A 12,888-nucleotide genomic window follows, 5' to 3' on the forward strand; every position below is an offset into this window, starting at 1 on the left:
CTTCTTGGTATTGGATATTAGCATCACATTCTCCCACACCCTTTGTATGCCATTGCCGTAGCTGCCTTGCCAATACGCTTGTTCAGCTCAGAGTTGATGGAGAGGTTGCTGGTAGGATTGCCACTTTTGGTCAGACACAGGCGTGCCGGGTGTTGGGGGCCCAAGGCAGGGCTGTAGCTGGGGAGGGGGTGAGGAAGGCCCCCGTCAGAGGCGCAGGCGAGGGGGGGGGCGCAAAATGGGCTAAAAAATATGTCCAAAAATATTTTCTGTGAAAGAATTAATTACAAGGTGTAGTGTATGAGGAATTGAATGGGTGGGTGGGGGTTTGGAGGAGAGGCAGAAAGAAGAGCTAATTTGTTCTGCCAGGGGTGCAAGATCACCTAGCTACAGCTCTGGCCCAAGGGGCTTCAGCCCCCTCAATGAGGCAATCCCCCAATACTGAGGGGGCCGCCATCCCCCGCCGCCCCTGGGTGAGCGCTGGCATGCCTGGCAGGAGAGAAAAGGCCTATTTTCATGTTGCCACCCTCCAGACCTCTCGCGGGGGGGGGGAGGGGGAGAAAAAAGGGGGGGGAGGAGAAACTGAAAGCTGCAGGAAAATACTCAGGTACACTACTCTTATCAACATATTAAACATAAAAATGGATAATTCTTAAGGAGCTGTTTCCACTTGGGAACAAGACAGCAGAAGATTCAGACAATGCATGGGCAAACACTTGCTGGAAAATGAATGTTTTTTCAAGGCAAGAGATCCAAATGGCAAGATATGGACTCTGATCGTCCCGTGAAAGAAGTGTAACTTCTAGTTGCACTTGAAGCATGGGAACTGAAATTCCTCCCAATCTCCGTGTTGTACTCCGTGTTGCATCCTGCAGTGTCCTCCACTCCACAGATTATCAGCCATTCCTCGTCCACAGCATTCCCCTTTGAAATACACAATATTCAAAATACACAGTATTTCAAAGACTCACACTAAGGAAACACAGCTAAATGGAATGGACACGAGATTCATGAGATCATGTAAGGTTTTTGAAAGAATGTCTGAAAGGGAATGTTTTTCAAGCATCTGTTAGCTTTGTGTTTTTTTAAGCAACTTTCCCCAATTCATCTTGCTGTGGATATGACCTCATCTCAGGTGGTTTAAGAAATCCTTTCTGAAATGTAATTAGGCAAGAAAAACATACACATTAAAACAGAAGGAATTGGAAGCCTGGCTTGAATTTGTAATAAATGATGCCTGGGGAAAGGGGTGAGCATTGCTGGGCTCCCTAGCAGCAAAGAGGAAGGAATTTTTGGATGGGGGTGGGGAGACTGAACAACGTCCATGGATTTCAAAGACAGCTGCCAATTTTAATTCCATCTCAGAAATGAACCCTCACAAATATACAACCCAAAGCTTATGTCCATTCTTTGCAGAACACTTATTCATGGCTCACATAGAATAATAATAATTTTAAAAAACCATTTGAGGGTAATAAACAGCCCCCAAAGTTATATCATTTGATAGTTTGACCAGGAATAACATGTATTTGCATACCTTGAATTATAAATTGCTGCTTTGTTGAAAGTAACTCTCTATATACTGCTTTTTGTCTGAATTGCAGCAGAAATATAATGATATATTTTCAAACTAGAAATTATCAACTACATTTTGCTTTTAGACAATTCAGGTGAGCATTCTGTGTTACCTGACTCTTCCTCATTATAGTGTAGTTATAGAATTAGGTTTGCAAGAACTTTGGGTGGAGCTATTTGTTCTTTTCACTGCTTGTGAAAGGAGCTAGGGGACGACTTACTATTGCTACGCAGATTCCACCAAAATGGCATTCTTGTGAAAAAGGGCACCACTACCTGCCACAAATCTCAGAAGTATTTATTATGTGAATTGAGGAGCCCACCATATGGTAAGTCTTAGGCTGCGTCGACACTAGTGCATTCATGTACACATTAACATACACATTAGTATTTTCACTTTAATGCAGAGGTCCCCAAACTATGGCCCATGGGACGGATCTGGCCCGCCAGGGTCGTAAATCCAGCCTGCCCGGCCATTTAAGAACCCGCCATGAAGCCAAGACGCCCAGCAATGGCGATAGGAGGAAGAGGCTAAGCGGTGGCAGCTCTGCCAGTCAAACGCTGCGCTGAGGACCATCAAGAAGGCTGATCGCAGAAGAATTGATGCTTTTGAATTATGGTGCTGGAGGAGACTCTTGAGAGTCCCATGGACTGCAAGAAGATCAAACCTATCCATTCTTAAGGAAATCAGCCCTGAGTGCTCACTTGAAGGACAGATCCTGAAGCTGAGGCTCCAGTACTTTGGCCACCTCATGAAAAGAGATGACTTCCTGGAAAAGACCCTAATGTTGGGAAAGATGGAGGGCACAAGGAGAAGGGGACAACAGAGGACGAGATGGTTGGACAGTGTTCTCGAAGCTACAAACATGAGCCTGACCAAACTGCGGGAGGCAGTGGAAGACAGGAGTGCCTGGCATGCTCTGGTCCATGGGGTCATGAAGAGTCGGACATGACTAAACGACTAAACAACAACAACAACAACAATTACTTCAACAGCTTGGAGAACTGGGCCAAACTAAAAAAATGTTAGGTTCCACATTTAGGCAGGAAGAACCAGCTGCACAAATATAAGATGAGATACACCAGGCTTGCCAGTAGTACATGTGAAAAGGAAAGAGGGGTCTTAGTGGACCACAACTTAACATGAATCCACAGTGTGATGCAGCAGCAAAAATAGCTAATGCTATTCCAGGCTACATCAACAGATTTATAGTGTCCAGATCAAGGGAAGTAATAGTTCCACTCTATTCTTCCTGGAATATTGTGTCCAGTTCTGGGTGCCACAATTTAAGAAGGGCAGTGACAAGCTGGAACATGTGCAGAGAAAGGCGACCCAGATGATCGAGGGTCTGGAAACCACAGCTTAATAGGAACGGATGAGGGAGCTGAGTATGTTTAGCCTGGATATGAGAGGAGATATGATAGCCATCTTCAAATATCTCAAGGGCTGCCACATGGAAGAGGGAACAGGCTTTTTTTCTCCTGCTCTGGAGGGTAGGACCCAAAACCAATGGATTTAAGTTACAAGAAAGGAGATTCTCACTAAACATCAGGAACAACTTTCTGACGGTAAGAACCATCCAACAGTGCAATGGAATCCCTCAGAAGGTGGTAGCCTCTCTTTCCTTCCTTTAAGCAGAGGTTGGGTGGCCATATGTTGTGGATGCTTTTGTTGAGGTCCATCATGGGAATACCCATAGTTATTAGTTTACCTGTATGGGCACACCTTTTTATTTCTGAGACACATGTTTTCTGCTCTATTAGATTTGCACACCACCACCACCACCACTACTAATACTACTAGCAGCAGCAGCAACAGTAGCAGCAGAAGTTGTTATTATTATCATTTTAAAAATGTGTTTCATTCCAGGTCAGAAAGCCTGAGTTACTTTGTAGGCATGCGTGCTGTTATTTTTTTACCTGCACTCTCTCTCTCTCTCTCTCTCTCTCTCTCTCTCTCTCACACACACACACACACACAATATGTGGGAAATATAAGTTTTCTTCAATACCAGATTTGTGTAAAAGAGCAGTAAAAAAAAATGTGTGTCACTCTAAGCCAGGCAAAAAAATTTCCTGCCTCCTGTACCTGCAAGGGCGATTTTAATTTTTTAATACAGCTCTTTTGGGCAAGAGTAGTTCCGGGGGGTGGGGAGCTGATTTAAAAATACAAATATAGTGGATGTGAAGTGGAAAGAGCATGTTCCATCCTTTCCTTTGGGCTGATGTAAATAAAATGGAAGAAGGGAGTGTTGTGATAGATAGCACATAGACACAAAAAAAGTATGTCTACATTTGGGTAATGGGATTTAACAGTAGATTTCCTTCCCTTATTGGAGTATCCACAGATCTGGAAGATCTAAATTTAGCAGAAGGAAAGCATGGATTTCTACTTGTAGTAGTAGCAGAGGCACAAACAGTGATCTTCAAATGAAGGGTTGTATAATAATAATAATAATAATAATAATAATAATAATAATGGCAGCATCTTCCACATTAAATGTTATTGTAGATGAACTTTTAATTTCCTTACCTGATGCTGCTGGAAATATGGAGGCAATTAATACCTCCGATTATTGTGGTGATTACTCCTGAACACAACAGTGGTGAGTGTGATCAGTTGTCATTGAGTGCATTCCCCTCCCCCCAAGTCCTGGTGTGGTGCCGCCCTAAACCAACTCCCCTTGAAACATCTTAATATTCACAGTAAGGGCGTGTAGTGGCCTCACGACAAAGGTGCTTTGTTTTGCATTAGATTAAGTAGCTGACACTCCATCTTGCCAGCTACCCGCCTTGCTAGCTGTGGCCTTTCCCACAGCTGCTTCTTACTACAGGAGCACACCAGGGATCAAACCTGGGAATGCAAGCACTACACATGGCTGTGTTACAGTTCATCCCTGTGAAATGTCCATTATAAGAAATGTGTGATGTGTGGATTCATGCTATATTTGTCTTCATTCTTTAATTTCATACATGACGGAGATCACCATTTAAAACATGAATGGCCCCCATTGTACAATCACCGATATAAATCACAGCTGCTATACCATGAATCTCAACCCCAAAAAAATTTGCTCGGTGATGGAAAGGGCTTTTGAGATCCCAAGAATGAATTTCAGATGTTTGCACAGTCCTTGGAGGTGCACTGCAAATCACACCAGCAAAAACGCACCAGGTGTTTGTAGTTTCATGCCTGCTGCTTAAGCAACATGCATGCTTTTTTTTTTTTTAAAAAAAAGTCTTTCCTCAAAGCAGCTTCACCAAAAGGAGAACAAAACAGCAAAGAATTGCTTCGGAAAAGCAAAACAGAAGCCTTATCCAATAAAAAGTCTTGGCCATTGAATTGGACTCTGTTTTGTTTTTAGCATTGTTTCAGTCACACCCTTGAATGTGCAAGAAAAGTCTGGGAACGTTGGTGCCATTCTAAGATGCACTCTTTGTTCATTCAGAATAAGAATCGTTTTCAAGAGGCCTAGCTGACACTCTACACAAACCGAGTGTTGGCCCTAGAAGCAGGGCAGCTAACTGTGGCCCTTCAGATATTGCTAGACTACAACTCCCATCATCCCCTGCCATTCACCATGCTGGTTGGGCCAAGTCCAGCACTTGGAGGACTGTGGGTTAGTCACTCCTGCCCTACAGTATTCTACTGTACTGAGAATCCTCTGCAATCTGCAGGAGTTACCCAGCACATAATTCAATGTGGGACAAGTTTCCTGAATGAGGAAAGTCTGAAGACCATCTGATACAGAGAGACAGAGAGACAAAATGGGTGAATGGCCATGTTAGCTACCTGCTGTTGGCACCACTGAAAGCCTTCCTTCCAATGCAAACGGCATTGTTGGGAGTGAAGTGAGCGTGCAATTTTTGCTGGGGATGCAGCAGGCAAAAAGATTCAACTCTCCCTCCTTGCCTCAATCTTGATGCTTGGACCTGCCACCACAGCTATTGCTTTTGAAAACACATGCAGATTAAATGCAGAGATGGATCTCCCTTTGCTCTCTCCCTTCTTCTTTCCAGCACACCTTGCTAAAGACTCTCTTTTCCTACCAATTCATGCCCAGTTACCCTAACAACCTTCTGTCTGCCCGTCCCAAGATTCCTCTCAGATGGGCCTCTATCCCAGGTGAGGCTCTGGCTTGGAAGGAAGCTTGCCTGCATTTTCCCACTGGCCTGCAATCTCCTACCATTTATTAATTTCTAGGGTTTAAGTGGGTTCTCCCCCCAAAAAAATCTATGACAGTATTTTCTGAAGCTGTTTCCTTCACTCTTTGTCTTCCTTGATATTCTGATGCTGATTATAACAGTTTCATTGTTGATGTTTTAGTTGTCTTTTATTATTTGCATTCTTGCTGTTTTCGATTAATACTTGTAAACTGCTTCCAGGTAAATTGTGACAGTAAATAGTCACAATTTCCACTCTTCCCAGTCCCTGACCCTGGTGCTCACACGGTCCCCTCCCCCACAAAAATTAGGCTTGAAAGAAGCTTTTTATTGTAGTCAGTAGGATAGACTGCAATGTGTACACAGGTTTTTCTGGTTTGCAGATGTGCCCATGGGGCCATAAAGGTTGGCACCCCCTGCCCTAGAAGGTGGATCCTTATTGAGTGATATATTAAAGCCCAAGCAATTTCCACCCTTTCTCTTGCTCTCCAGCCACGTTGCCCACTTTCCTCTCACCAATCAGGACAATCTGAGGTCAATCATGTGCGGAATGCTAGAGCCCATATTCCTTTAAGCAACTGAATGGATTATATAATCACTAAATTTCAAAAATGTGAATCACAATGTGGCAATCTGTAGGTTCCTGCAAAAGAAGAGAGCAGGAGCAGGGGCCTGTTAAAACAAAAAGGGAAAAGGGTAACTTTGCCTTAGCACTGCAGTTAATGACTCAAAACCATATTACTAAAATGAGATTGTGTTGACAGATTAGACTGTTGCCGTTAAATATACTGCTTTGCTCTCTTTCCGTCTCCCTATTTTATCACAAGGGATAGAGTGAAGACGCAAAGTCTGGCAGCTTTTTCCTGCACTAATTGGAAATTCTGTAATGGAAGATTCTAGCAATCCCGTTGGGACAAAATTACACTAATCCAGTGTAGATGAAATGAAGTCATAAAAGTGAGACTGCAGTTAAGAGTTGATTTCAGAATAGGAGTGAATGTGAATACTGTTAAAAAGAAGAGTGTCAGATACTGCAAAGAAATGTGAAAATCTGAAATGCAAGATCAGATTTAGACCTTGGGCGATAGTGGGGCATATTCTGTATTGACAAAAAAATAATAATCAGCATTATTGTCCTTTGATTATTAAGCATTTTGAATCACAATGCTGAGAAAATAAGAATGCAAAAACAGCCTTGCTGGATCAAACTGAGGTTTTGTCTTCTCCATCATCCGCTTTCTCATAGTGGCTACTAGTCAGATGCCTCCATGAAGCCCAAAAGCAGCCTGAGAAGAACAAAACGCCCACCCCATAGTTACATACCCAGCACCTGGTATTCAGAAAATCCTTTTTAAAAGTTAGGAAGAGAAACAATTACTTCAGCCATGAGCAGGATGCGCAGGAAGGGTAATCCCCAAACCATGTAAATCTGCTAATCTGAATGTAAACCATCTTCAGCCTATTGAAGTCCATGGGACCAGCTTTCTGGTTTTGAATATTTGCCTGAGAGTTTGGAGAAACATCTGGTTTTGTGATACTGTAGCATTAGTCCAGCTTGCAGAAATTTATTTGCTTGCACAGAGAGACAGAAGTGAACCTTTCCTCCCCTTACACGTGGATTAATCCTCATGTCAAAGGGAGGAAATGTACCTCATAACTTGCGAAGGGTGCCACAGCTTCTTGCATGGGAGGTGCACACTGGTGAAACTACTGGATTCATCAGCTTCCTGAAATGTGTGCATCTGAGGCACACACAAAAAGAGGCACTTCAGGCACATCTACTCTATTAGTTCCATTTTATTTATAAATATACTATATTTAATAATGTGCACTACAGATTCACATTGGTCTAACATCAATCTTCAGCATTCGGAGGGGAGCAGGGGGTCTTTAACCAGTAACCAGATTGCTATTCTCTGAAAGAAGCATGACAGAAAATGGATAAGAAAAGCAATATAAATGTGCAGTGCAGACAAAGTCTTCTGTTTGAAAAAGGCAACGTGCGGGAATGTTTTCTGACCTGGACCAAGCCCTGCTTTAATCCTAGGAACAGGCAGAGCCACTTGCTGACTGCAGCTTCAGACCTTTCATGAAAAGGAGCAAAGTGTGAAGAACACTCAGTTTTCAGGGTTGTTTGAGGAACTGGTTAAGATTCATGAATATTATAAAATCAGGAGATAAAGTGGATATCTCAGCAAAACAGAACACAGTTCCCCCTTCTCCAAAATGTATTAGATTGTATCACCGTGGAAATCCCAGAGACAAGAATTTTCAAATGTTCTGAAGGCTGATCTTTAACTGTTCCTGTGGCACAATTGCAGCCTTCGCTTAGATTATTATTGTGTGTGTGTTTTAGAATCCTCTGCTACTAATTAGACACTCTGATATGAAAACGATATAGTTTGTCAGGTGGAGTTTGAGTGGAGATTGAAGTTTGGAGAGAGAGGGCAACTTTTTGCAGAGAGGGGAAGACAGTACAAGGAAGAGGTGTATTTGCCTGTGGTGCACACACTAATTTTTGCTGCCCCACATTTGCCTCTAGTCAAACAGGTTTGCTCATTGTTGAGGTGCTTCTAGGATTTGTCTGGCCAAGCCTGAGCATTCGGTGATAAGAGGCATACTCCCTTTCAAAATGAAGGTTCCAGTTTAGCAACCATGGCTAGCAGCCATCTATTGAGTACCTGCCATGCATTTGTCTAATCCAAGAGAGTGTATTCCATTAATTTCTCACATTCATTTGCCATTGCTGTGCTGGCTGTGGAAGGTGGGAATTGCAGCTGAAGACATCCGGGGAGGCTCAAGGTTGGAGGTGGCTGTGCTAATCCGTTGCAGCCTCATGACTCAATTGCCTCGTGACAATGGGTTCCTTACGTGCACTGCGCATTTCTTGATTGAGAAAAGTATTTTGTTTGACATGATTCTCTTGCCAATCAATTACATTAGATGTTTTATGAGAAAGAGAAAGTTATTTCTTCTACACATGCTTCTCTGTTTTATAATCCCCTTGTCCATCCTTTCTTGAAGAAAAATCTTTATGGGCTTCACCCAGACTCCCATCCAAGTTCTGGGAAGCATCAGACTCACTTACCTTCTGAGACTGAAGTACTTGGTTCCCTTCCAACCCTTCTCCTGAACAGAATGTTGGGTAAGGATAAGAATTAAGTTAAGTGTATGTCAGGATTTTCATGAAAAGGGGGGGGGGGGCAGGTTGATATTCTAGTTTAGTTTAAAAGAACAAGAATAAAGTAAATCAGCACTAACAGTAATCTTTACCCTCCAAATCTGAGCAAAGACAGATGATGAAGTTGGAACAGTTAGTTATGTAAAATGTGACCATCCCAAGATCATGCAGCCTCTTACATTGAGAGCTGGAAGCTCAAACGCCAGACAGAACGAAACATTGTGCTGCTCTGGCATTAGGTATTTGGAAGGCATTCCCATGTCCCCCTGGAGCACAAGCGAGAGACAGTGCCTAGCATGGGACTATAGGGCTAGATTTCTCCCCTCAATGGCTGGGGTTATCGGGGCAGGGAGAGGGTTTAGACTCCACTATTTGGTGATCCCAAGTGCAGCTGTTTAATTTCCCTCAGAAAGATCAATAGTTGCTACCCACTTCTGTGGAGAGGGCGGGGGGATAAAATACTGCACCTGGGAACAATGGCTTGGTTTGCATATTACAGTAAGCCATAGCTTGGGTTTAACTGTGAATGTGCCACTGAATGTAGCAGTAGGATACTGCAAGTGAACCTCCCAAAGAAATGTGGGGTGTAAAACTGCTGTGAAGTACAACATTCCTACAGTGGACATGTACCACTCAGGAGAGGACTTCCTGTTTCCTCCTGAGCTGGGACAGACTTGAAGAGGGTGTGGTCTGTTGTACTAGCATGGAGGAGCACATGGCCTCCATGTTCGGATCAGTGTGTCTTCTCCATTGTGTACGTTGCTGTGTGTTTGGAGAAGTGACTGCTTAGTCGCAGTCACTTGGGACTCACTTCTTTATGGACTAGTTCCAGTTGTTATGTAACCCAAGCCTGCCTTCAGGGATATGTCTGTGAACCTGAATGAATCTGTGAGTGAACTACTTTTATATTCACGTTAATCAGATTCTTTTATTTATTCTTTTTAAGGGGGATTAGAAGGGATTTTACCAGGAAGGAATCTTTAATAGTAAGACTCAGATGAGTCAGCAACAAGCTGATTGCTGCGTAATTTAAAAAGGGGGCTGTTTGGAACTCTGCTAGAATATGGAACTTGCTAGCGCAAGTTAGGAAAGATATCATTAAATAATATATCCTCTCCTGCCTCCCTAATCACCCCACAAGAAATGCATTCTGTCCTGCACAGGAGACCTTGCAATATACAGATCTTCCCTCTCCATCCGCCTCACCCATCACTAGGACAGATATTTTGCTAGTCTAAATGAAGAAGCACTGTGAGCACTATGCTCAATTTGTCCTGAGAACCCAGAAAAGAACTGGAAATAATGTTAGGGACCTGATCCACAGTCCATGGTGGAGGCAGCCAAAGATTTGATGTTCTGGCTTCAATCCATTGTTAGGCTGCATATCTACTCAGCCAGCTAAACTCACATCGAAGCCACACTTAGACGTAAATCATGCATTACCTTGAACACAAACTGAAAAGCAAGCAACTTACTAAATGCATATAATAAAATAGCTGTAGAAGGATTAATGGGTGGTTGAATCTGACTGAAAGAAAAGAGATGGTATGAATGGGGTGAAAGGCCCTCAAGGCTGCAACTCATAGAAGAAGGCTAGCAAGAGGATTTTCTTCTTCTGAGGAGAAAAACAAGCTTAAACAGGATTAGATATTCCATGTAGGAACTGAACTACCAAGTAATGCATGGCAGCAGGTAACCAGACTTGATTAATCCTTAGCAGATCAACGATGGGAACATTAAGCAGTTGCAGGTAGGAAGACAATGCATTTAAAGTACAGTGGTACCTTGGGTTAAGAACTTAATTTGTTCTGGAGGTCTGTTCTTAACCTGAAACTGTTCTTAACCTGAAGCACCACTTTAGCTAATGGGGCCTCCTGCTGCTGCTGTGCCGCTGCTGCATGATTTCTGTTCTCATCCTGAAGCAAAGTGCTTAACCTGAAGCACTATTTCTGGGTTAGCGGAGTCTGTAACCTGAAGTGTATGTAACTTGAAGCGTATGTAACCCAAGGTACCACTGTACATTTAAGGCACACACACACACCTCACACGCACGCACCTCTAAAGAACTATAGTTTGATAAGGATACTGGGAACTGTAGCTTTGTGAAGTTAAACTACCATTCCCAAAATAATCTCAGTAGGATTACAAATAACAACAAAAAAACATATTCCCCCAAGGTAAAAGGAGAGCAAAGAAACTTCACTGTTGCCTGGGTGGAGGACTGATCTAGTATGAAAAGAAGGGAATTACCGGTACTTGCACCTGGAGCTTCTTTGTTCTTCTCCCACCAAAGTGCTGTAGAGCTGGTGCCTTGCCAGGATAGAGTGGCAAGTTATTTGCCAGAGTATGACTGAAACAAATAAAAAATGACTATTCATAGAAATGCTTAAGCTGTCTTGGTCATCCTGCACATCATCCTAAATATAGCTTCCTTAATGCTATAAAACAAAAGGTGATATTTAGTCCGGTTCTGTCCCATCCCGATCATTTAAGGACTGCTAACAAGGGCTTCCTGTCAAGTATAATGTTCTCAAAACCTTAGCAAGCACTGCATATTGAAAACCAACTCTAGTAAAACAAACAAACAAAAATCCTCATGCAATGACTAATGCAGTTTGACAGCAGTGGAAATGTAAGAGAATTTGGTGCATCTTCTCACAAATGCATTGAGATTAGGAGAATTCTCTAAAGAAAAGTGATGGCTAAGACATACTGCCATTGAGTTAAAGAGTGTCTAAGGAATACTGGGAAACTCCATCCTGATCTGCCTAACATGGGTTGGGAACAAACCCCTTTGAAATCATTTTGAGACTCAAATGAGAAAACATTTGGAAAAACAGAGGTTGAACAAAAAGAGCCAACATGGTTGCAAAAGGGAAGGTCATCACACCTCACTAAATCACTGAAACTCTTTTAAGGTTTTTGCTGCTGGAGAAGACAAGGGAGGATGCACTGAACATCCTATTCAGTACTGGGAGTTTCTGAATGTCAGTGTATATGTTCAGTGTGTAATGTGCAAGGTATCAAGTTTATAAAATGTAAGGATGGGGGGGGGAGATGTGAATGAATTTTGGAGGGTAGATTGCTAAAATGGAACATTTAGTTCAGACATGAGAATAGTACATGACAGTGCAAGACAGAACTGTGAGACAGAACTGCTCAGATCACTGAGCAAATAATCAAACAAACAGTGTAAAAAAACCACACTACTCAACTACCTTTACCCCTTAAAACTGTCCTGTATGCAAAGCATCTCTGCAGGAGTTTCAAGGCAATGTGATATTGAGCTTCAAACTACCAATAAGTAAGTGTGATGAAAGGCATAGAACCAGTAGAACAATTTTATGCAATCTGCTGGGACTTTATAGTTGACGTTTCAAACCGTGTCTTGCATGCCTCCTTACCTGCACCTAAGAAAGAAAGATGGCTCTCCTAAATTATGTGTCAGTTTAATTTGCATGTGTAGAATTGTACTTAACATTATTGCAACAGCATCTCTGATGATTTTCTGTGCTCTTGTGTTGAAAAATAAAATATAATTAAAAAATTAAGTAACAACTGGGGAGGGGGGAGTACTTTTCCTCCTAACTAACCTTTCTCCCTTATTTTTGACATTTGCAGTGAGATATTCAAAACTCAAAAGACACTCCTTTCCCCATTTCCTCTCAACACTTTTCGCCATCTTCTATAGCTTTGATGTACACTGTTTACTGCTCCCTCAAATCTGTTGCACAACGGCTGGTTCTTTGGTGCCTCATCCTCCCTCTCATTTTTTGTTCAGCACATTCTTTCATTGCGTCCTTGGACTTCGGCATCCTTCCCGACTGCCTCCCACCCACTTTAATTTTACTGGTTCACTTTTATTTTACATTCACTTTGACACAGTTGTTTCAACACTGATGCTTCCTGGCGCTCAGGACCCTGCACTCCTCTTGGGTCGTAAATTCTGCACCCTTCACTTTCCAAACTTT

This window comes from Podarcis pityusensis (genome assembly GCF_964106645.2).
Source record: "Podarcis pityusensis genome assembly, chromosome: 12".
Taxonomy (NCBI): domain Eukaryota; kingdom Metazoa; phylum Chordata; class Lepidosauria; order Squamata; family Lacertidae; genus Podarcis; species Podarcis pityusensis.